Genomic DNA, 25,564 nt, shown 5'->3' on the forward strand with positions numbered 1-25,564 from the left:
TTTTTATTTAAAAAACAACCTCTGTCAATAAACAACATCAGATCAAAGTGACAGTCTTAAAGATTGGATGGTGCAGCTAGCATGGGTACAAGACATTACAGGCTGTCAAGATTAAAGACAATTTTTCCATTACAAGGGCAGGCTAAAACCAAGACCTTGCAACTACAGAAGAACCTAAACATTATAGTAGGCTAGCTGCTAGAAATATCTCATTGACTGAATGTTAATGCATCTGTGGGATTTTCAGGAGTGAGCTTTGAGGGCAGCAGAAAATGGAATGGAGTTTAATCTGGAAGGAGACATGAAAATGATGTCTTTCTCTGTTAGAATCAAAGCCAAGGAGAATTTGGACGCATTCCATTACTTAGGACTGACTCAGCCTCTTTTTTGAATTTAGTGTAGTGTCAATTGCAGAGATGCCAACAAAGCTATCCATCAAAATGCTTGGAGGAAAAAGCACAGGTGCTCTCCTGCTCCAGCTATTTATAGGAAAGGCTCGCAATCACATGTGATACAAATGCCCTGATTGAGTTTTTACATTCCAGAGCCCTAAATCCATCTCTCTGGCTGAAAACACAGCTCAAAAATTATAATTGGCTATCAGTTGTTGCTGTTTAGCAAAACTGAAAAAAGAATCGGGTAAGGCATTAAATTTAGCTACAGGGGACTAAGAAAGTAGCAGTAAATTTGGGAAACTTTGTAGGAAGCATACTGGTTTGGGAGAAAGTTACTAAGGCACAGGAGAATTTGCAAAGTATGTTAGCATATAATAATATTTTATTTCAAAAATTACATCCAGTCTTCAGCATATTTAGGATGCAGAAAATGCTCTGGCTCCTAGATACAGGCTAGGACCTGGATCAGCACATCTTTTACTAAACATCCTAGAAATTTTCCATTTCTTCTGCTGTTTGAGGAAATTTCAGGTAACCCAATATTTTTTCTAGGATGATTGGTGTTGCTGTGGGCTTTTGAAATTACTCATAATTTGTTAGGTTTTCAAGCCAAAAATTTGTAGTAAGTATGAGAAATGTCTGTGATTAAATCAGAAGCATTTTCAGTCTATCAAAGGAATTATTTAGACCTTTGCATATTTATGTGAACATGTTTCTTCTCTTCTCAACATGACTGCTGTTGTCTCAGTTGCCATAATAATTGTTTCAGTATATTTTTAACCAGTTCTTTAAATAAGCCAAAGCAGATTGCAAAGGCGGCAACAAATAAAATAATTTCAGATTCTTACCTCTTTCAGGAGTCTACCCGGAGTTCTGCTAAAACTGATGTGAAACACGTTGACCTACTTTGGCAAAGATCACCACAAAGTCCCAGAGGACTCAAAGTCTGTCTGTTCTGTTCTTTGTATATTCTTTGAGCCAGTAATTTGTTAGAAAGCCACATAATCAGTTGCTACATTTCCAGAGGACAAAAAGTGCATATTTAGAGAAAAAAAAAAGAAAAGAAAAAAAAATAGGCTCCACTCTTTCTCTGTGAGGGCTTTTGTTTGTTCACATGTACCAGACTCTATGCAGACTACCTGCTCATGTTAGTAGAAAAGACAGCAAAAACAAATGGTGTGGGCAACGAATCTCAGGATATTAATAATTTTGTGGGAATCCCAGACATCTTAGAGCCTCTGCCTCAGCTGAGCCAAAGAAATCATGTCCTAGTAGTACTCTATCCTGTCTTGTACAAAGCCCCATCTTTCAGAAAGACACTTGAATAGCTTCAGGGAGCTAACAAGGTGGCTATGCCTATACTCAAGTTTTGGTGGCAATACACCTCAGACTTAGTCAGACACCTCAGTGCTTAGTCCTGTACCTCTTGTTTCCAGTGTGCTCAGTAACTAGAATCGTTACTGTTGGGAAATTAAGATCAGCCTCCCACCAATGAAGGGGGCTCTTTTCTGTGGAGCACAAGTGCCTTTGCCAGTGGGGTGCCCAGCTGCATTGTCCTAGTGTTGTGACCATTTTAAGAAAGTGCTGTGACCACTTTACTCCTTTTGTTCAGCGGTATGGTAGAAAGCCCTACATCTAACATATTACTTCTTAAACCTACTTTCCAAAAGCCTTGAAATTTGGATAGTTATCTTTCATGAATGCCTGTTTTCCCATTATCTTCTCCAAACCCCAGCAATTATTTCTGAGCTATGTGTGATTTCTGCCATATTTGACAAAAAGGTAGAGGTCCCAAATATCTTTGGTTTGAACAAGCTTTATGCAAGTAGAAGAGAAATGGCAGAGTGCAGCATTCAGTCCTGATTTAACATGGGGATGGAGAGAAGAGTGTAAAGGAAAGAGAGGGATGCTGTGGATCACAGAATCACAAAAACTCTACAGCCATATAAACTCCCAAATTTCACAGATGCAGCAGGAAGACACACAACCACAAGGAACTGGGCTTTCCTAGCCCTGTTGCAGACCGATTTGCAACCCTTCACTGCAGCAGCTGTGGAGGGTGGCCGTACAGCCATAACTAACACAATAGCATGTGTTGTGGTGGCTTTATAGTGCTGACGTAAGGTAGGTGGGGAGGTGACACGCCAAGCCCCACACCTACCATAACGTCATATGCGGTGTCTATGGAAGGCCAGCACTAGTCTCCCACAAATCCAGGGGCTGTCAAAACGCTCCGTGTGTAATTCTGTTTAAGATAAGCAGTGTGTACATTGCGGCGATGATATCAGAAGTCCTCGGGGCAAGTCGTGCCATCTGGGAAGGGCAATCTCGGGTGAGTTTAACTTCTGGAACAGGAAAGTAAGCCCGGCACTGCCATCCCACATCCAGACCATTTTTAAAACTTATGTTCCTGCAAAGATAGCACAGGTTTCCTTAGGTTGTTTAGTAGAAGAAAGGATCCTGTGAACTTCATTGGCACACGGTGAAACCCTGATACAGTCAGGTGCAATGGCAATTGTGGAAGGTTGGGGTACCAAACAAAAGAGCACCCCAGAAACCAGCTGCTCACAAGTCTGGGCTTATTCTCTTGCCATCAACCTGACGCTTCAGAGAAAGTTTAAGCAACAGCCTGGGCAGAAGTGGCTATCAAACATGCTTTAAGTTTCTGTATGTTTTTTGTTGTTGTTTGCTTGCTTGCTTCATTTGCTTTTATGCATTGCTTCCATAGCAATGATTCCAACACACAACGAAAGGTGCAAACCTTTGCTTTGCTGTGGTGAAACTTGCTGCTTTCATTTGGAGAGCGTCCAACGTGTCCAGAACGGATCCGAGTGAATCTGACGGGGTGTGACACACGTTGTTTTCCCTGGTGGAAGCGAGCCAAGCAAGGAGGCATTCGCAGACAGAGCCTGTGGGTACCTTCAACCCTCGAGGAGTTTGGCAATCCCAAGAGCCTGGGCACGTCTCTTCTTGGAAAGGTCAGTTTGAGAGCTGGCCTTCATTTCTGCTGGGAGAGCTGTGCCGAAGTCTGCCTGGCTGAGCTAGCGTGAGGGGCAAGCAGTAAAATGTCCCACGGCTCTAAGAAATAAATATTGGCACACCATATGTATCTCGAAATATACAGACCAAGAAACACATGGTTCTGAAAAAAGTACTAATACTTTGGTTTCTGGAAGTGCTGAAATAGCACAACTTCTCGAATAAAAGCCTGGCACAACTGAAATCAGTGGGAGTTTTGTCTGTGACTTTAAAAAAAAAAAGTGATTTCACCATAAACTGGTTTATAGCTTTCACTAGGTAGGGACTACAAAGCGAAACCACATCCCCGTGCGCAAGATAGGTATTTGCCAACTGGGTTTGGGTCGGCTTAGAAAGGAATAAGATTTGCTCTGTTCTTTCCTTTCAGTCCTCTAATTAATTTGTGCTTAGCTCCACACTGCCTTCTTTTGCTGCGAAGAGCAGACATTAAATTGGGATTGTATGTGTTGACAGTCCTGGCTCGAGCCTTCACACGGGTTGGCTGAGATTTAACAATACATTTTTTCCCATGGTATTTTCTGTCACATATTTTTTAAACAAGCGCTATTCTGTCAGCTACAGAGGGCAGGAAGAAAAGATGTACTGTAAAGCAGCAAACAAAAGGCAATTTCAGGTTTAGCGTTTGCAAGATTGTATGATTATATTGGCAACTCTCCTTCTCTGTAATGTCTTTATGAAATGTATAGTCTGTTTGCTGTGCTATCCAGAGGAATAAAGGAAATTAAGGAACACTTCATTAAAAAGAATGACTCAATTTACCTTTGGCCACAGAAGCATAAGCTCTGCTGACATTTTACAGAGTCACTGCCAACAGATCTGGACTTTGGCTTCCATCTGGAGGAAATGGGCACCTGAAAACGAGCCCAACTGGGCACCTACCCTGTGCCACACTGGCTGCGAAACCCCCAGCTCCAGCTGGAAGTGTGCAGCACCGCGTGGTGTGTCACAGGGCAAATACTTGAACGGTACCATCACCGTGGTACTACATGGTCAGGAGCAATCTGATACAATAGCCCCTTTTTCCACGAGGAGACCAGCCTTATAGAGCAATTGCTGTTGACTCCGTCGGTTTGGGATCATTCCCTTTGGAATCAGTGATAGAATTCCTCGTCTTGAGCAGGAGCAGCATAGGGCCATGAAGCCACTGGGCTAAAACCCTACACGCTGCTTTGAAAGTTAAGGAAGCGTTAAGGTCGGAATAATAACTTCCATGAAGTGTGACAAAAACCAATGCAATTTGCACCGTCCAGCTATTCGGCTTGTACATGCAGATTATCAGAATCTGGTTATCACATTTAGTAATCCCAGCTTGGCACTGGCTGAAAAAGTGCTTTACAAAACATACAGCCCAGGGCAGGAGACTCCATAAAGTCAATGTTTTTATTGCTTTTTTTTAATTGATATAACAACTCTCTTGTCATGTAGCCTTTCTTTTCTTTCTTCTCATTTAAAGACAGGGGAAAGAGAAGTAGATAATACGAGATGATAACTTAATGCAACGATTGCTGGTTGTCCGCGGAGAAGCATAAACGTGACCCAGGGTCTGGAGTAAAGCCAAGAAAACTGCTGAGAAGACAGATCCTTGTTATCACGTGCTGCGGGTCATCGGGGACCCACTGCAGAGCCCAGCTGTGCTGTGGGCTCTGTATCTGCAGGAACCAGTGTCTCCCTGTGTAGACACCACGTTATGAGACACCAGGAGTCAGTACTTGGCAGCTCCTCAGTTGGGAGAAAGATTCTTGCAATCAAAAACTGTAGGCATGAGGTGAGTTTGTTTGTTAGTTTGTTTGTTCTTAAAAAAAAAAAAAAAAAAGAACAGAATGGGGGAGAGGATAGAAGAATCATCCTAAAAGAAGAACCTGGACTCCTCCTACCGCAAAGGCTTACCAGAAACAAAACAAAAACAGAAAGAGCGGGAATAGAAAGTGCTGACCTTTCCTAGACCAAAAGGTCTCTCTGTTGGGGTGGTGGGGCTGCAGCTCTTGCTGCTGGTCCATTAGCTCACATGCTGCTCTGATTGCTGGTGCCATCAGCACTTGGCTTGAGATGAAGGGAGGAGAGAGAAGGAAGGGGGGGTTTTCCTTGCTGAAGCTTGCCAGAGTGCCCCCTGTATTCCTGTTCTGCAATCCCAGTAAAGACCATTTCTTCCAGAAGAACTTGCAGAAGAAATATTCCCAGAAGAAATTATTTCCAGAAGAAAGTCTGGGCTTATCCACAGGCAGTGGCTTTTAGCGTTGGACTCCTTCCTGGACAGGGAGGTGAGAGCTTTCAGGTTTTACAAGCTAATGCAGCAGAAGACCTGGTTAAACACAAATGATGAGGAAAGCTTGGTGGGGTGGGTCAGAAGGAAGAACAAACTTCTAAAACACATGGGGCAAGGCCTCACTGGCACCTTGGCCGGCTGCAAGGTGCAGCACACGCAGCTGGACTCCCCTTACAGAGGTGACATACCAAAATAGTTTTTTTGAGAGGATTTGCACAAGCTGGACAGACGTATTTTATTTATCTAATAATGCTGGTATTTGTACCCAACCGCCATAGGCCGCGGAGTACGAAATGCTGAGGCACTTTACTCAGGGCTCATCGCAGCAGTGAGGCCATGCAGGCCGGTTACGTTTTTACGTGCTAGGAGCCTGCTGACTGTAGGATGTATTGAGTTTCAGTGAACATAATGAAATGTTATAAGGTACGAGCCTGGACCGACAGAGCCTTTTGAAGCAGACATCCCTTCAGCAGGAGGATTCGGGCTGCCAACAGGCGTGGTGGCACAGGGCCTTTTTATGCTCACCTAAACCCTGAGATAAATTACCTCGTTATTGCTTTTTCCCCAGGCACAGCAGACAGTTCTTATTGGGTATGTCTCTGAGCTGAATTAGGTTGGTACTTTGCCAGCCCTGGTCACAGACCTTTAGCGAAGACATCTCATGCTCTTGCCTGTATGGAAACGTGCTTCATAAGTGGGTGATCATTACTGAAATACATTTGATAATAGAGGAGTTATCACTCAAACACCAGGCTCAATAAAGATAACTGAACAAGAATGGTTATGGCATTGGTGTAAATAGGAAAACGTATCTGTGGCAGGTTTCTCTCTTTCTATTTAAGGTTATAAAATATGAGAAGTAATCAACATTTATTTTCCATACCAGAAGTAAAATAGCTTAAATAGTAGTATTCATTATTTTAAATGAGCAATCAAACAAGCAAAAAAACACCTTTTTCATGCTTTATTAAAAAACAAATAAACAACTATCTGTTATTTATGGTCCCACCAGCATTATGTATTATCTGACCATGCAGCACAGCTTGGCTCTAAAAGCTAAATTTTAAGAGGAATACTTCTACTTAAGAGGAATAGTCTAGAAGGGTTCATACCCATAGTGTCCACATCCCAGCAGACTACAGTCTCTGGCCTTGCTGTATATGAGCCGTGCTGCCACATAGGGTCAGGGAAACAAGATGATAACACACCTGGAGGATGGCTCTGAAGGTGCAGCGTTTAGGAGCAAAGGATCTCAGGTTTTGTGTTTTACCCAACATTAAATGCAGGTGCTGCCCTGGGACTGAGGACTTGAACCTCACTCTCTCCTTTTCTGTGCTTTCCCTGCTCACCAGTGTTGGTAAGAGTGTACCTCCATGAGTTACACCATTTCACATATATCAGCAACAAAAAGACTTTCTCGAGGTCATTAATTACAATAGAGCCCAAACAGTCAATATTTTGGGGGGCAACTTCCTTTAAACTAGAAGGTGGACTTATTGAATTATACTTCTCCTAATTCCAGCTCCCAAGAAATGCACATTCAGTTCTCGATTTGGGGAAGCAAACAGCTTTGTTGTACCCTAAGCACCAGCCAGAGGTTAATCCATGATGTGGACCAGAGTATTTTCCATTTGCATTGGCATACTCCTGGAATTACTCTGTTAAGATGCAGCAACTTACAGTAGAGCTCTATGCTCACAGTTTTTAAGCAATATCTGCCTCCATCCCAGCATTTCTCTTTTCCCAGCAAACGTAATAGAAGCACCGTTCTGCAGGAGCCTGTCTATCCTCCCTGCCAGCTCGGGGTCCAGCCCGCCGCTCGCTGCAGCCGCTGGGAAGTTTTCCATGACTTGAGGACGGGCTGGAGCTGGCTCGCACTCTGCTCCTTTAAAGCTGCAAACTGGTTGAGCTAGCACAACCAGCGCTTTGCAGACAACTCAGCAATTACGGGATCATATAACTACAGTAAGAGGCTGAGCTGCAAATTACTGTAATTATGAATATTTCTGTTGCAAGGCAAATTTACAGCCAGATATGTCATGTCAAAATTATTTCATTTTGTGGGTAATTCTAATTTTGCAATACATTTCTAGAACTTCATTTTCCTGTTAAACAGCATATTAATTTGAAGAGTCTATTACAGCGGTTATAGTGGATTATTGTTAGAATTCAGAGGCAGATTATGAAATGCAAACATGCTCCATGGCAGGCTAAATCCTGATCCCAGACAGAATAGCTGAGATGGGAACGGCGATTAATATCATCATAAGGGTGTTGGGCAGTGTCTCAGGAGAGGCTCGGTTCCCTGCCAGGGGACTATTTTTTAAGTACATCTTCCCATATCCCAAACCTTGCATTCAGACTCCTTCTGGAGTTCACCCAGGCATTGCTAACGATGATGTCTTGCAGGGGACGTGGTGTGAAGGAGCTCTTGGCCTCTCCCGGCCCCATCCGTGACTGACACGGGGCAAATGCAGCGATTTAACCCGGCTCTCCCTCCCGCACCGGCTGCCAGTGGAAAGAGCCGTGACTCGGGGCTGACCGGGTCACCGCCAAAAGAAGGAACGACCTTGTCAACTTTATCGTCGTATCTAGTTACGTGGTGCGGGAAGAGGCCAAAATCACCCCCTCCCCTCGCCGGTTTGCTCATTAGTGGTTCACAGGACGGGCTTGACCCTTGTTTCCCCTGCAGACGCCTCTGCCACGGACCGAAGCGGGTCTGAGGCTCGCGTGGCATGCGGGGCCAAGCCCTGGGGCATGCTCCTGGCTGGGCCCAGGTGGAGCTGGTGACCAGGGTGGTTTTCTTGGGGAAGAGCTGCAGGCGAGATGCCTCAGCCAGGTCACCAAGCTGCTGAGATGAAAGCGAGAGGGGCCGCAGCCGTTCTGCCCCCCGAGATGGTGGTTTGGGGTGCTTCTGCCCTGTGTTATTCCCTGCCAGTTCACAGCTGTTCCCTGCAGTGTGTGTGGTATTCGCAGATTATTGTCACATAAATATTTCCCTCTCCAGGCGAACACAGATAAAGCCTCTGTGATCCAGGCTTTCATCTGCCACTGCTAGGCAACCGGGCTCTCCATTCCCAAACACTGAAAAGTCCAAGGCACTTCACAGCGGAGCTGGAAGTGGCCTCTACAGGGTCCTTCTTACCCGCACAGACACTTTCCAAGAGCTGTTTTGTTCCAGCAGCAAAATCAGGAGATCCTCTCCAAGAACGAGCCTCGCAAGCAGGTGCCTGGGAGAGAGAGCTCTGCCAAGTGCAGTGGCGACTGGGTAGACATGATTTTTTGGACCCTATAAGGGTTTAATGAAGAGCAGAGAGTAAAATGGTATATTAAAATATTGACATATGGGTAACTCCCGCGTTACACCCTAGTCAAAGCACTTAGCAGCAGAACTGCATAGAGTCTGGCATTGCAAAGGACCATCCCCTCCAAAGAGGACAATTCCCATCAGACCTTACAGTCCCCTTCGTGAGGTATCAGTTATTTATCCTGTGCACTCCAAAAGTCAGCGGGTCCTTCTGATACGCGAGAAGACTGCTAAACAAGCTGCTGATCAGGCCGGTGAGATGTCAGTCTTCCCCCATGGGATGCTGTCCGTGATTTCATCCAGGAGCTGGGCAAGGAGAAAAGGTGCTGGTCCTCACAGATTTTCCTTCTGATGCTCACCTGCACGGCCAGCTTCTCCAGGGCATCCTTCCCCTGCCGTGCAGCTCCACTCAAACGTAACTGCTGTCCTTCTTCCTCACGTACGGCAAACTAGATTAAAGTCCTCATGAAATTAACTAGCGATCTCTCACAATTAAACTCATAATTAATGTAAATAGTCAATTTAATATATACCCAAGAGGAGATGTTTATTTAAATGCACTCTTACTGGTCATTTATATTCTATTGCATTACATTAGGCTGGAAGATCCATCTGTTATTAAGCTTGCCCGAGACTCCTCATTAAATAAAATTGTAACAGGAGGTACAATGCAGATTTTTTTTCATGCCAATTATCTGCCCCAAGAAAGATATCCAACTATTTTAGTTACCTGTAACAGTGAAAATAGAAAAAATACAGGTGATTTCTTGTGAAATAAATGTTCCCTATATTACCTTTGAACACATGAGGGGAAAACCTACGCATTTGTCAAGTTTCAGATGTGTAAATGAGATTGATTTTCTTGCTCTTGTCTCAGACCCCACATTTGCACTGGACTACTCCAAGTAAGGGGCAAATATCATGGTAACTATTTTAGTTGTACAAAAATTACTCGTGTCAGGATATGTCCACAACACAGTAAGTGTTTACACTGGGGGAGTGCTTCTGCATTTCAAAAGCTTCTGCATTTTCAGTGCTTCTGAAATGCATCCCCCTGTCATCCCCACTGACCATGCTAGGGTCCACACAACGGAGTTGTCTCAGGGGCACCAGCTGGATCCCCTGATGATGAAGCTAAACCAAAAGATGGGCCCTGGAGACACACCTGTGTGCAAATGGGATGAGACTAGAGCAAGACCGAAGTGACCCCTGCCAGTAAATGTCAAATTTTCAGCACCTCTTCTGCCTTTCACAATCTGCTCCTCATGCACTGCACCACTTGCTGAAGTGTCCATGGCATAAATCAGTGCTCATTGTCCAAGCTCACCTGCTCTCCATGGAGATGTCTGAATACCTCCTGGATAACTCACTTAGAAAAATCACTTCTTTGCAGCTCGGGTCAGAAGAAATCACTCCACCCCTGGGCATGCATCTGTCTGTCTTTCTATCTATCTGTTTACCAATGAACCTATCATCCAGGACCATACCAACCTACCATCTAAGACCATGCCTATGGAGGCAGCTTAACCCGCTTTCAGACTCCAAAAAAAGCACTTTTGCACATTATTTATCTGCAAGTAAACTCTCTGTTCTGAAAAGTGGAGTCACAGCTCCCAAGTCCAGGCCCTCTTGCATCCCGAGAGTGCACAGAAACCTGCTCCTGGCATGGCACAGCATGTTGTGTAGGCATAAAAGTAGCCAGAACTCGGGACTTGAGCAGAAACACTTCCTAATGATGCTGTGTGCACTGGAAAGTAATTTCTGGAACCCAAACTATGTAAATAAAGTCTTCGTGTGACCTCTTTCTCCCCTCTCAGTTCCCAACCTTATAAATAACTCTTACTTCCACCTTCAGATTTTTTCCAGAGCTCTGCTGAGGCTTTTGGTCTGCCTATTTTTAGCTTTGCATTTATTGACAGTGGTTTCCTCCTTGTCTGCCTATTCAGGCTGCAGCCTAGAGAATGCAGAGGTTATTCTCTTTCCCCAAATTGGCTTTCCATGGACAGATCTGTAAAGTTTCTGAAGACAAAAAGAGAGGTCACCGTTTCTTTCCTTCACACCTGGCATACACATCCTCTGTGAGCCACCACGGGACTCACACACTGGCTGCCTCCAAAAACTTCCTGAGACATGAGAACATGCTCCTTGATACCCAGGTACAACCAGTCCTCTCTGGGGAAGGCAGCAAGGAAGACGTTAATGCGCATAACGAGGAGTAGGAGGGCAGGATGTATTTTAGATAACTCCAGTCAAAAAAAAAAAAAAAAGATATTATCACTAATGGCTGAAAATGTGTAGGAAAACTGCTAGAATAATAGCAGGTATTTTTTCTTGTTTCTCAGCAGACAGAATCAAATAACTAACCTCATACTATGCATGTTAACTAGGTATAAATTGCTGTTAGTTGGGCAAATTTCTTGCTGTGTGGTTGGAGGTAGTGCGTGATAGCCCGCGTGGGATCATGCAGGTTTAGCGTGCTTCTGAAGTGCAAAGGGTATATTCACACAGCTAACAGAGCCTGAGAAAAGACACAGACAGAACCCATAAAATGTGTCTTTTTCTGAATCCCATTAATCAAAAGGAGGTTAAAAACCCCAAGGAGTCTTAGCAGCAGATATTTTTTTTATGGTGGTAGTTCTTCCGTGTGGGGTAATAATGCAGAAAAAATGGAAAATGATGATAGCATCAATTTAAGCCAAAAAAAAAAAAAAAAAAAAAAAAAAAAAAAGATAATTGTTTGATGAACCTACTCATTTATATGAACTGTTCTGTTTGCTCGGTGCTTTGCTTCAGGCACAAAAGTTTAGACAAATCCAACACAAGGGCTAAAACGACAGAAGTTGTAAATTGTTGTAAAAATTGATTTTACAGAGATACGTGCTGTAAGGCCCGATTTTCAGAGACATGCTTAAAGTAGGACACATGATTAAAGAACTTGCTGAATCAGAGATTTTGTGCACAAAAGACCAGTTATGCAGCTAACTGGCTGTGCAAATAGGCAGCGCGGTTTCCTTATGCAGTTGTAACTGCATACAGAAAAGCTACTTGTTCACCGCTGCTACAACTTGCATGAGCACTAATTGGGAAAATATGGTGTTTAGTATGGCCGTAGATGCACGGATTTTCCACTGTGAGTTGGATTTTGGCTTCCACCTTGTCTCTACCAGTAAGATCTGCTTTGAAAAGCCAGCAGGACAGCTGCAGTCTGTGGTAGATTGATCCTCCAAGACTTGAAGTGACTCAGACACTTGATCTGAGGAGTAAGTGATAGCAGCAGAAGGTAGCTATCCAGTCCTTGGACCTGGATATGGTGAGGACGGTGGTGATAGCACAGCTCGTGGGTGTGCTCCATGGCTGTGTCTTACCAACAGCGGAGCGCCAGGATGGGTTTTGTCCCAGGGCCTGGTGGAGAACGTGCTCCAGCCTCTCTCAGCTCCCTGTTTTGTTTCTTTTCTAATCCTCAGTTTCTTGTTCCAGTCTCTCAACCTTTCCAGCATTTGCTATATGCCAGCTTGTGAGCTCTTTACCCTTCGCCTGGCCTCTCCTCCCAGTCCTTGGTGCGGTCTCTGCACCACCCCAGCCTGCAGGGCCGCTGGCCTTGCTCCAGTCACAGCCTCTGTTCTTCTGGAAGGTCTCTGCCTTCCTCCCCTTGAGAAGCTCCTTGGTGGCTCCTTAGCCACCTTCTCACGCACAGATGGGACTCTGACAGTAAATGGATTAATACGATGAGTGACACAGAAGGGACACGAGGAAAGGAACAGGCCTACCTCTGAAAACAACTTGGATGGTGTATGGTCGATGGGGTGTTGGGCTATGCATTGAGCAGAATGAAAAACCACACACTGGGCAGCTGTTCACTTGGTGGGCACCATCCTTTCTGTGCTAGCAAAGAGGCAAGGCTGGGTGACTGGTGTGGGGATGGGTATTGACAGTGGCTGGAGGATGTCACAGCGATCTGACTTTGGGGCCATTTAAAGGATGAAGTTAGAAATCAAGTCAGCAGGGAGAGGTCGTGCCCATGTAACCTAAGACGGGAGGTGTGAATACTCCTTCGTAAGTGATCACACAGTCAATGAAGAGATTTCAGAGTCCACTTTCCTACGGGCTCTTCCTGGGTGTACCCCACTTTGCAACTCCATGTTCCTGTAGCATGGTTTTGTGTGTGCATGCACAGCATTGTATAGATTCAAAGCAACAGCTCCTACCACACCCTCGAATGAATAGCTTGGACAGACGATAAGGCAGATGTGTAAGACATTTGCGGTATGAAATGCTACTGAATAAGCAAGCAGCTGTATACTGATCTGGCTTCATTTTCCAGATGGTCACAGCAAGCAGCATCCTGCAGAGAGCATTATAATGGTCAAGTCCTGAGCTGACAAAGGCTGAGTAAGTGTAATAATATCTGCGACTTGAAAGAAAGGATTGTACAATTCCTGCCAAGAACAGATGGCAAGATAGTGTTCTTAGCCACAACTGATACCGACCTACTAGCAGGAACCACAGATCTTTATTGCAAACATATCTTATGACAATTGATGCAATCCCTTAATCAAAGAGCCTTGACTGTTCCTCTGGTTAATTCCCTCATCCAATTGACATTACCAGGCAGTGTCTGGTATAAGGCTTAGCCACATGAGCAGCTCCTAGATTCCTATCTCTTGAGGATGCTGGCTCGTATCGTGCATTACATCAGCCCGGTCAGATTAGATAGAGAAAGGTGCTTTATTCAGACTCCCTATCAGAACTGCCTCACGTAGAAGCTGTGATCGTAAAGGATAAAAGGACTGATGAGTGATCCAGATCCCAGACCTCATGGCATCAAGAGACGTTCTTGGGGCACATAAATCAGGCAGATCCTCTTCTGAAAGTCCCTAACAGGGCCACAGCGCCTACTTGTCTCATACTTCTCAACACAATCCGTGGCTAAGACTTTCCATGAGGGTCCCCCTGGGAAAACCACGTGAGTCCAATGTCTTGATGAGCTCAGAGTAGGCACTCAACCAGTGTTGCAGGTCAGGTGGTGAAGGGCAACTTGATCAGCTCTTACAAACTGCTTCCTTCCATGGACTCGTGCCCTTCATCCAGGCAAGGGAAACTATTTCAGCAGCCATTAGCCAGCTAGAGCAAAGTTGCCTCCTAATTAGCCTTCACTTCAGTCTGAGCTGTACCTTTAAATACATGATAATATATAACAATTAAAAATATTCTTTAATATGAATGTTAAAAGGTACTGGTTAGAACACGCTAACTAATGCATTTTAGAATAATACCTTTTGTCTTAAACTAAACAAGTACTCCGTAGCCGTAAGGAAACCACCCCCAGTGCTTCATTCTCCATTCATTCTAGCTTTCCGTTTGGCTATATGTGCACTCTCCTTTCTTTTCCCACGAGATCTTCCATATTTATACTTGCTTTGGGAAGCTGTTGCCCTCCAGCCTACCATACGTAATACCCAGCCTGTGAAATCGTGTTTGCCCTTGACCATTCACCCTGAAGCCAGCAAAGAAAGATGTGAAAGGTGAGGAGGGAAGGGAAGAAGGAATGTATTTTAAAGAGATGCACCAGTGCAGCTTTAAAAGCCAACCTCTACCTGCTGCTTCCAAGTCCACGAGATAGTCAGGACATGCACTTTGAAATGGGGATGGGAAAAACAGTCCTCCCCAAAGGGAAAGAAGGATCCCCATTCAGAGGGAATGCCAGGCTGTCCCAGTCTGAACCTACCCCTAAAAATATGCTTCAGCCAACCTCCGAGCATCCTCCCAGAACCCAGAACATGCTGGAGAGATGCTGGTGGCCCCAGGGAGAGCCCAGGGCTGCTGTCTGCTCTGGGGTCCAGCTCTCCATGCCCAGAGCAATGCCAGGCTGGGGGTGTAACTCCTTCATGCTGTGCCTGTCTGAAGGACACCATCAAACTGACCCACTCAGCAAAGCAATCTTTTATGGCATCAAGGAACACGCATTCATTTCCAAACCCCACAAATTTAAAAGCAAAAGCCGCATCCGAAATGCCAATTGCACTTTTAAGAGGGATGGCTGCTCCTCTTCCATCTGTGTTGCTTTTTGTCTTTTCTGCCATGCATTTATACAAACAGTCAGGGCCGGGGGGGATGGGGGGGAGGGGGTCATCATTGCTATTGTTTTCTTTTCAGATTAAAACCTTATCCTTGCAGATCAGGCAAAACATCAGCTCAAACACTCTCGGCGCCATCGGACTCCAAATCCGCCTCTGAGGCTGCGGACAGGGCGTTCGCCTTCCCGTTTCTGTGGCTCAGCGGAGGCTTGGGTTCCCAAAAACCCCAGCGCCTCTCTTTGATCGCCTGCTCTCTGCTTTATTAAGATGCACAGACAATACTGCTGCAAACACCAGTGGGGATAGAAAGAGCCTGCACATACCAGCTGAAAAATAACAAAGTGACATTCACTCAGAAAATGAAACATAATACAACTGGGGAAAAAGCAGCTGAAACGCAGATGTTCAAGGGGACGAGAAACCTAGAAAGTCAGAGCTCTGGAGGAGAGCTGGGGGTGACAGGAAGCGAAGGATGCACCGAAAGGAAACGCTGCAGATGGTTTTGGCCCGGTGTTACGTGTCCCCCTGCAGAGACAGGGTGGTGGTGGCGGTACACGCTGGAGCTTCTTGCTCCTGCACGATGCCAAGACCATAAAGTTGGGTGAGGTTTCTCCATGCTGGAGCCAAGCTGCAGTCTGCTTCCCCTGGGGCTCTTCTGGATTACACACCTTCACTCCAGCAATCCAAGCACATCTCTTTTATCCTTCTCAAAGGGTGCAAAGAGAGCTTAACTGGTCAAAAATGGTCAGGGAAAGACGTCTTCCTCTGTCACCTGCTTCTCTCTCCTACCCACGAAACCCAGACCGTGTGCGTAGGGCCTGCAGAGCTCTTACACGCTCCCTGGGGATAATTTATCACACCCAAATCTTCTGGTGAAATAAGGCTGCTGCTGAACCCTTATGACAGCTGCAGGAGTTAGAAAACATCAATGAATCCTAGCCTCAAGAAACTGCTTTGCTTTCTTCTGTGCAGCTGAGGCGCACGCAGAGGGTAAGGAGCCTCATTTCCCAGGCCTACTTTAGCTCATTGCACAAGAGTATGCTTGAGACATAATAGGAAAAAAATGAAAAGCAGTACTAAAAGGTAAGTGAAATGCACACTCCGTCTCTCTCTTGCGCCTGGAATGCAATATAAAACGAAGAAGAGATTTTACACAGATCTTCTTTTAATTTCTCTTTGCTGGAAGCTCAGCCTCCTTTTCCTTGGACTGTCCTTGCAGGTTCCCTCTGTTCATAGCTAAGGATCTCATGTGACACAAGGCACTCCCTGTGCCCACATGTCTGGATGTCTTCCCTAACATCTTTAACTTGCAAGGGCTTTACAACAGCTCCGCTTACAGCCCTTCGTCTACATCTTTTGGAGCATTTCCCCATCCTGCTGCTGGTGTCCCTACAGCTGTGTGCCCATGCAGAGGGCTCTTGCTCATTTCAGAGAAGTTTTTGAACTGTTTCCCATCCTCATCTACTTCTAAAAGCAGAATGAGAAGTGTTATGTATAAATATGGTTTAAGGATGTTGGTGTAACTACCTTTGATCTCATCTTTTTTCATACTTTTCCAGAGGAGCCCGGATAATGTTTTCTGGTGGGTGTTTGCTGAAACTGTCAATTTTTTCGTTGCGTGGTTCTGTTTTCTGGATAAAGGCGAGAGAGATACGTGATTTTCCCAAACTATTTTGATTTGCAGACATCTATCCAGGAGAGGTAGCAGCGCTGAAATAAAGAATTCAAGCCTACTAAGGGCTTGCTAGCCTTTGCTGCTTTCTATGAACTCTTTCAAAGCCATTCCCATGTCCAGGAAAGCACTGGGCTTGACTCTGTTTTGAAAAAAAAAATATCTATATATATATCTGAAGACAGCTCCATGTTAATAAATGTCCAGGCCCAAGACGTTTGAAGGAACAATGTCTTCTTTCAGATTCCCACCATGGTGATCTCGCGTCCGGCTGTGCGGGGGTCTGAGCATCGCATGGCCCAGATTCCTTCCCTGACTTGCAATTGTTCTGCTGTGTGACCTATCTCCGTCATCGCTCCCCATAGCCCTGATTGCTGTCGCCCTCAAGTCCTGGGAAAGGCACTTAACCTCCCTGAGGTTCAGTTGTGACCTCTTTAAAAGAAATTGCTCCAGAGCCTCATGCGAGGAGCACTCTGAAAGCTGGGAATGAGCTGCTTTTGCTCGTTAGCGGGAGCTGGAAGGAGTTAAAAGGGGAGCAAGGAACAGCAGATGACCCTGATAATGCTTTCTGAAGTCTGAATTGGGCCAGGCTGCGGCGTCCCGCTACCTGACCTGCCTGTTTCCTGAGCCCATGGCAGCTGCACATCTCCCCGCCGCGGTGGCTGGCAGGGTCCCAAGCGCGCACGAGGCATTTCGGCTCCTTGCCCTGTGTTCTCACACCCAGATGTTCGCGGGGAACATACCGAACATTTTCATAGCTTTTTTTTTTCGTACGTCCTGAGGCTTCGCTGGACAAGCCAAGTTCTTCCCAGCCCTCCTGGTGCTGAATAAGCCCACCTTCTGGTGCACTATTTCATCGTGTGAATTCGGCCCCAATTGTCCGCCCTGAAAATTTCAGAATTGCTGAATGAATTCCTTCCTCAACATGAAGGAAGTTCTCTCCTTTGTTTAAGGACCGTGGCACATTACAGCAAGTTTCCTGTTAAAATGCCTCTCTCATCCCAGTAACCCTTTGTGTTCTCCAAAACTCGTCTCACGAGCCGTGGAAGGAATGCAGTCTTACGTGTAATGCTTTTGAGCATTTCGTTAGTAACAACTCATTCCTCTCCAAGGAACAGGCTAAATGCAAACAGCAATTACCCTAAAATCATTTTCTACCAATAGTCTCAATTTCTGCATTTTATTGTGTCACATACAGATGTGCTTCTGCTTTGCTCTTGAAGAATGAGATGAATCGGCTCAGGGAGAGGAAGCATGGGTTTAATTTTAGCTCTTTGGTACATTTTGAAACTAAATGCAATTGCTTTTATCGTGATTCCTCATGCTCAGACTATTATTGTTTATTCACCATGTAGGAAGCCTTCCATAATGTGAATATACAGTGGTACATAACATAGACAGAATATTTCCTGAGAAGCGATCAATAACAATTTGTTAACACTATCGCACTCTTTAAATGTCCTCATTTTTAAGAAGTCATCAATTATGTGATCAAGAAGTTCTCATTTATTTCCTAAATACCATTTACAGTAACAAGATGGTGATTTACATGTTTCTGTATGACAAAATAAATATAGAAAATAATTCAGCTTTGCTTGCATCCCTTCTATGTGTGCTATTTGACTCACTGCACAGTATCATCAAAATGTTTTCCGATAATTCCATTTCTGGAACTATAAGTGAATGAGACCCCTGAATTTCTGAGAGTGTCAGCAAATTTTTGCTGTACAAGCAAAGGAAAAAATAACAATAATTACATTAAGTGTCACTGAAACACAAAATTGTCAAAACAAGAGCGAAATCTCGAACAGAGATACAGTTTGGAGGGGGGACATAATGGTGCTGCTGAAAGACAAGTAGCCAACATATATATGCAAGACTTTTCTATTTCGATTGTCTTTCTCTTACTCTTTCCCACTTTGTTATCCAGCTTCAGTGAATGTCAAGGAAGCAGCCAGTCCCATCATATATGCTGATATAGTATTAGGTGAAAGGTACCCGCAATATCACTGGGAAAAAAAATAATAAAATAAAATAAAATAAAATAAAATAACAAATAAATTTGCTTCCCACTTGAAATACAATGAAAATGTTGCATTAGTGAATAAGCTGGTGGCTTATAAATATGTGCTTCTTAGCATTAAGAGGTAGAAGAAACATGCAGCATAAAACAACTTGAGGTCAATAAGGTATTATATTGCAGCTTATGGATGAAATTAAGTCTCAGGCTCACAGTTTTTAAATGGTGGTGCACTTAATAAAATATGCTTATTTTTTTAAGTTATATTGCCTATTATGTTTCAAAGGCAGAAAGACTCAAGTTTTAGAGCATCTCATTTCAGCTTGCAATCTGCGTATTCTCTGCTTTTCCACTTTCATCCTGATTTTTGATAGCACTTTTGAGAAGACAATTAAAAGATCTGAATTAGCTGAAGGTGAGCATTATGACCAGAAAGCTCGCTGAAGGAAGGTCTTTAAAACCACAAGATGGATGAGAAGCGATACGGATGCATGCTAGCATTATTATTCTTTCCATTAGGCCATTTACTGCTCTTGATCTGTGACAGAACTCCCACTGATGTCGAATGAGGATGTACGCATTGATCCAGGGGGAAGAAAAGGCTCTTGCAGGAGGAGTATATTTTTTTTTCTTTCTCCCTCTGTGACAGAGAATTGATCAAAGTATCAGCTCTTGGGCTGCAGCGTTTGTCACGGCAAACTTGAGGCCCGATCCAGCTTGAGGCCTGATCCAACTTGAGGCCTCCACCAGCCTTCACTCATTCTGATGAGAAAAAACATGGCCACCACGGTGGTGGATGGCTGAAGCTGCCAGGATGGAAGCGCTCAGGGTCTGGATGTGGCCCTCGGGAGGCTGTGGTGATGGGCACTGCAGGGCCTGGCGAGGAGGTGGCACGGCAGCCGGCAGCCACCACCAGGAAGGGCAGGCTCCTCGTGCCACACTCTGGGACGCAGCAGCAAGGAGCATCGTGGCCTGTTGCACAGACCAGACGACCCAAAACATATCAGATATCCCGAGATCTTTAACCACCAGTCCAGAAGGCTTGCATGGACTGGAAATCTGGCAGTATTCAGCATTGGGCATGGCCAAAAGGGCAAGGTGGGAGCTCAACCACACTCCATGCAGCCCTCAAGTTCCGGAGGTTTCCAGGCCCAGCAAACTCTGGCCATTTTGCCCTCCAAGTAAAGTCTGATTTATACTCGTCCCCCACATGTATAGCATTTGTTTATTTCTGTAATATATTAAAATACAGCAACATTCCATACTTGGGGGGAGCTTAGAGGGAGAGTAATGACTTACACATGTACTGTGCTACGTTGGATGTCTTCCAGTATCATAAATAAGAAGGAAAGCAAGATTTTACAGCTCAGCCATTAATGAGAACAGTCCGCTATCACATATGGAAAAATACTTTAGTCAGTAAAAGCTGAGACAACACTGATGGCATTTAGCTGTCCGGCATGAATCATCTTCATAGAATAAATTCCAAGATAAAATAGTATATCTTTAGTTGATTTGTAACCTCTTTGCAGTCAGATGCAAATAAAATGTTGGCATTGGTATGTTCTGAAACTGGCTAGCACAGCTCTAGAAATAAAATAATTAAACTGTTATTAATTATTAAAAATAATTTACTGGACAAGCACACTGTTTCAAGTCTTAAACCTTCCAGGTATTCTTTTGTGTTACCTGCAGGTGCTTTTTTCCCCCCTCCCCATGCTAGGTGGTTTGCAGAACGGAAAACTGAATGAACTCTGCAGGTGAGTCCTAAGGAAGGCATTTAAGCACTGAAGTGAAAATAGTCTGTATGGCAGAAATGGAGATTCGAGAGCCATTCACCTCCCAGATGTGGGTTACACCGATGCCTCTATCCGCCACCCCCAGGGAGTGAAGCACCGTACTTTTTCACATTTTTTGCTGCTAACAGAAGCGTTTTCCAACCTCTCCCATGAAATTCCTCTCCAGGCTTGTTTATGGCCCTCACTCTCCAGGACACCGATTATCTTTGTCTGCCGTCTCACACAGCACTGAACCTGCTCTGAAAGCCTGCAGGCACCCACAGCTGCTGAGCTGGGAGCTTTATATATGAAGCAGGCTCCCTCCATGGAGATGTGTGCCTCTGAGGGGTGTTTTGGGTCTGAACCATGCCTGAAAGTGCCTCTTTCTCCCGTGCGTCTCCATGATATGCTCACTGCTAGCTGGGGAGAGCCTGGCCAGCAGTGCCTACGTGGGCTATAAGTGCCTGAGCACCTGTGTGGGTCCGAGCCCTTTGACCTTCCCAAATGAGCTGGTTGGGCTTCATGCCTGCCTACACATGCAACGCTGTTAGTAAAATAAGAGCTCACAGTCATCAATACTTTCTGCAGCTAGTCATTAACGTTGCTTGCATGTGTTTGCCCATGCCTCGGGAGAATCAAAGGACAAGTTTTGCATAAAAATATTAGCACAGCCATTGTCAGTAAACTGCCAATTTTTCTTAGCATTCAGTGCATGCCTTTAAATATTCTCCAGGCTGTGCCCAAGCTGTGGCCAATGTGTGAGCAGGTGCCAGCACACTCCTCTGAGTGCAGTAACTTGCACCACAATAAATGTAAGCAAAGTCTGAGATCAGGTTGCACCTGTGGCTCAGCCTTTTGTCACTAATTTAATCTGACAAAGATATTTGATTTCCTTTTTTTTAAATATTAAAGAGAAAAAAAAAAGTAGGTAGTGGTGTGCTGTGAAGTGCTTGTACTAGGAAATAACATGTAGCTTTTAGAACCTGAAAAATCTGAATTCTTCCCTGGGCTTCCACGAGGAGCTGGTTTCATACCCTGCAAGAACTGATCTTCAGTCTGCAGCGAACAGCAGAGCTGGCCTTGTGCTCCTTACCCACTAAGTGTGTTTTGATGATACCTCAGGGACTTTGAGCAACCTGGTCTGGTGGGAGGTGTCCCTGCCCATGGCAGGGGGGTTGGAATTAGATGGTCTTTAAGGTCCCTTCCAACCCAAACCATTCTGTGATTCTGCGATTCTATGGCTCCAGGCCTGGGGCCTTTTTTCATTAAGCTTGAAGAATGTGTGAGGTCAACTGTTCATTTGCTGGGGTATCTAGGCTCTTGGGTTCCCTAAATGGTGGAAAAATCCAGAGAACATGGGCAGAATGGAACAGTTTGCTTGGAGATTTGAGCTTTGTATAGCACAAAAGCAGTTCTCAGACATGAGCTGACCTTAATAGCCCATTTTCATCCTTTTTCACATGATCTATTTAGCCCAGCTGGGTCCTACATGTAGGAATGAACTTGTGGCTGTGAATGAACTGTGAACCTGCGCCTTGGACGAAGCACCCCAAATCAGAGGGTGGCGCATGTAACAGGACATTCCCTCTGTGCAAAGACCTAGATGTGTGGGGAGTAACAGCAGATGGTGGAAGCAAAGAAAGGGAAGAGACACAGCAACAAATCAAAGATACTCCTGCACAGCAAGTACCAACCCTCCATTTGTTCTGAGTCCATCAGATCAGGAGAAGGGCTGTTCTGCCATGGACGGAAACCGTGGGCTCTCAGTAGAGATTCTGTGAGCAGTCACTATACCCAGGGCAGAAGCTCTCAGCAAAGCCACACTGAGTATTGCTAAGTAAGCACGATAAATATGGGAGAAGGACTGATTCTGGAGAGCTATATGGGTGAGAAAAAGCAGGAACAGAAACAGAAAGTTTAAACATATAGACAAAAATAAATGGGTCAGTGTATTGGGCCAAACCATCTAATTCAATACAAACTTGTCTGAACCCACGCCAGGAGACTGCAGCGTAGTGAACCTGATATATCAGTGAGGACAGGCATGCGCTCAGCCACAACCCAAAAAAGATCATTCTTTTTCCCAAATAGAACCATAGAACCATAGAATCATTAAGGTTGGAAAAGACCTTCAAGATCATCTGGTCCAACCATCCCCCTACCACCAATGTCACCCATTAAACGATGTCCCTAATAGCTGCTTATGCTAAACAGAAGATTTGCAACAGCATTCTAGCCCTGCCGTACTCACTGAGATTTTCATCTGCACAGGGACTGTAGCATATTTTGGGTATCTGAAGCCTCTCAGTTCCTTTTCGGTTCACAGCTTTGCTCAGCAATGGTCTTAGTAAGAAGCATGCAACAACCCATTTGCTTGGATACATAATTACATTCTGACAAGATTTCCTTATAAAGCCATATTATTGATTAAATTAAAAGTATTTTTCTATAGAGTCATTGCTATATGTTATGCCAGACCTCAGATTTATTTTGGATACTGCCAGCAGGAAACTTTGTTAATGGAATAGAAAAGGGAATTGCACAAATTCTTACTTTATACTATAGAAAAAGATTTGCATCCAAACCATATTGGATTTCAGAGAGATTCAAGCACTTCACCTCTTTTTGTTCTTTATGAACAAATACCAGGAAGGAGCAAATTACCTTCTTGACATGATGGAGCAGAAATTGCTGGATCATTTTTATACCGTCAACGCCACGAGGAAATGTCAAGTAAATCAGTCAAAATACTCCAAAGGAATTGCTGCCCGTGAATCAGGCTGCTGGATACTCAGCCCTCCCGCATTCCACTTGGTGAGGATGTAGGGGCTTGGGATTGACAGGGAAGTATGTTTTTCACCCAGCCATTTTTCTCACAAATGTTGCCTAGCTAATTCCTCGCGTAATTTCTACCCCCTCTAGCCTCTGCAATTTGTTAGGTGCCTGAATGCTTTCCTTCTTTGATTAAGAGCACAAACTTTGGGAGACAAATACAATATTCCCTTTGTTTTTGTGCAGCACCACACACAAGAATAGGACTCAATAGGTAATTAGAATAATGATGTTAATGGTCTAGCAAACAGAATGAGCTCTTGACTGTCATCTCAACGTGTCACTTGCATTAGCTATCAAGGGGGTACTGCAGAGTAGAGGTCATTGTCTCTGCAGGTGATCAGCAATTTAACAATAGTACGTTACACTTGCTTTCCATCTCCACCATAGCTAGGCATGTGGTATATTTTTCATGAATCTCATTGGGGTGACTACAAATCTGTCTTTCAGATCATTCAGATAAGCAGAGATGTCTTGGTCTACCAGGAATATATTCTTTTCTCCAGCCAAGTAATAGGTGAGGTGATAGCAAGGATTCTTTTAGGGTCTTTGATCTGTAATCCATTCAATATAATTTAGACCTCTTCCTTAGTGAGAATCATGGCTATAATACCAAAAGGGATGGCTTCTGTCACATCTCTGATGGCATTTGCTGTTTCTCATGTGATTGGCAGTTTGAATCATTTTACATTTTACATAGTGGAGGAGAAGAGGGAAAACTTCACACAGGGATAAACGCACCCAAAAGGAATGATTATTTTGAATTCCTGACCACAGTGGCTTCATCTGTAAAGTTAATGCTTGATAGGACCTGCCCCGGTTATCGTGATCTGAATGTAAGGTGGGTGAAAAATTAGCTGGATTGCCAGAGTCAAAGGACGGTGGTCAGTGGTGCAGAGTCCAGCTAGAGGAGTTTGTCAGGTTTTGATTCAGGACCCAACGACAGGGCGGATTGCCTCATCAGTGGGGTCACCAGTGAAACCAAACGGGGAGAGCAGTCACTAAGCTGAAGAGCAGGGCCGTCATGCACAAGGGCCTCCACAGGCTGGAGAAATGGTCCAACACTGATGAAGTCCAGCACAGAGGAAAGCAGACCTGGGGTCCTGGTGGCCAGCGAGGTGACCGTGAGCCAGCAGCACCTGGTGGTAGCAGCAGAGCTCACCATCCCCTTGGGCTGGCATGCAGCCAGCCCTCTCCCCTGCTTGTGCCCCACGTTGGGTGACCGGCCGCATTGCCCGTCGGCTGGGTTGCCACTTCCAAGTGTGATAAATATTTGCCCCGTCCACCGTGTGCTGCTCTGTGCGTGGCAATCCCCTTCCAGCTTGTCTAGGTGCGGTCTCCAGGCGGGCTGGGGTACGTGACTCGTCCCGGGACAGAAGGAGGAAAGGGAGCTGCAGCAAACTGCGCTCGCTCGGCCCGCAGATTCCTTCTGCACGAGCTAAGTTTGGGCACGGAGCTCTTAAATAAGCTCTTGAACTTTTCCATTCCCTTTTTGGGCTAGATTATCCGAGAGGCTGAGGCACATAACTACCTGGCTGCTCTCATCAGCAGGGGATGTTCAGCATCTTGCAGGCTCTTCGGGTACACATCTCGCACGTGGAGGGCAGGCCAGTTTTCAGCAGACGTGGGAATTTGTGCCTATTGCTCATGTGTGAAACGGGGGGGGAAGAAAAACACAAAACACTTCTATTCATATCTACTACCAATGGGATGTCACAAAAAACATCAGACTAATGAGGCACTTTATAGCAAAACTCAGCCGAGACTTTTGTTGCAGACAAATCAGTCTCCGTTTTAACAATTCCCCGTGGCCTGTACATGCTCACGATTATGTGGGTATGAGTGCGGTCACTGACTCCAAACACTGCCGTCCATCTGAATACCCCAACTTGGAGGCATTCAGTCATAAACCCCGGGTCTGCTGAGAACCTGCAACTGTGAGTTGGTCACTTCTCACATGCAAATGCAGGGAAGTGGAAAGCATTCAAAGCCACTTGGGTATGCTTGCATAAACCTTTTATGGCATACACTAACAGTCTGCAATTAAGTGCAAGGAGGAAAAAATAGACTGACCCCATGATTCAACAGCGATGGTGTTTTATAGAGTATAAGGGCAGTTTCAAAACTGACCTTGAGATGTGGGTAAAGAAGTCACTCACTTTCTGCATACACTGAAGCAGGAGG

Source organism: Cygnus olor, chromosome 1 (genome assembly GCF_009769625.2).
Source record: "Cygnus olor isolate bCygOlo1 chromosome 1, bCygOlo1.pri.v2, whole genome shotgun sequence".
Lineage (NCBI taxonomy): Eukaryota > Metazoa > Chordata > Aves > Anseriformes > Anatidae > Cygnus > Cygnus olor.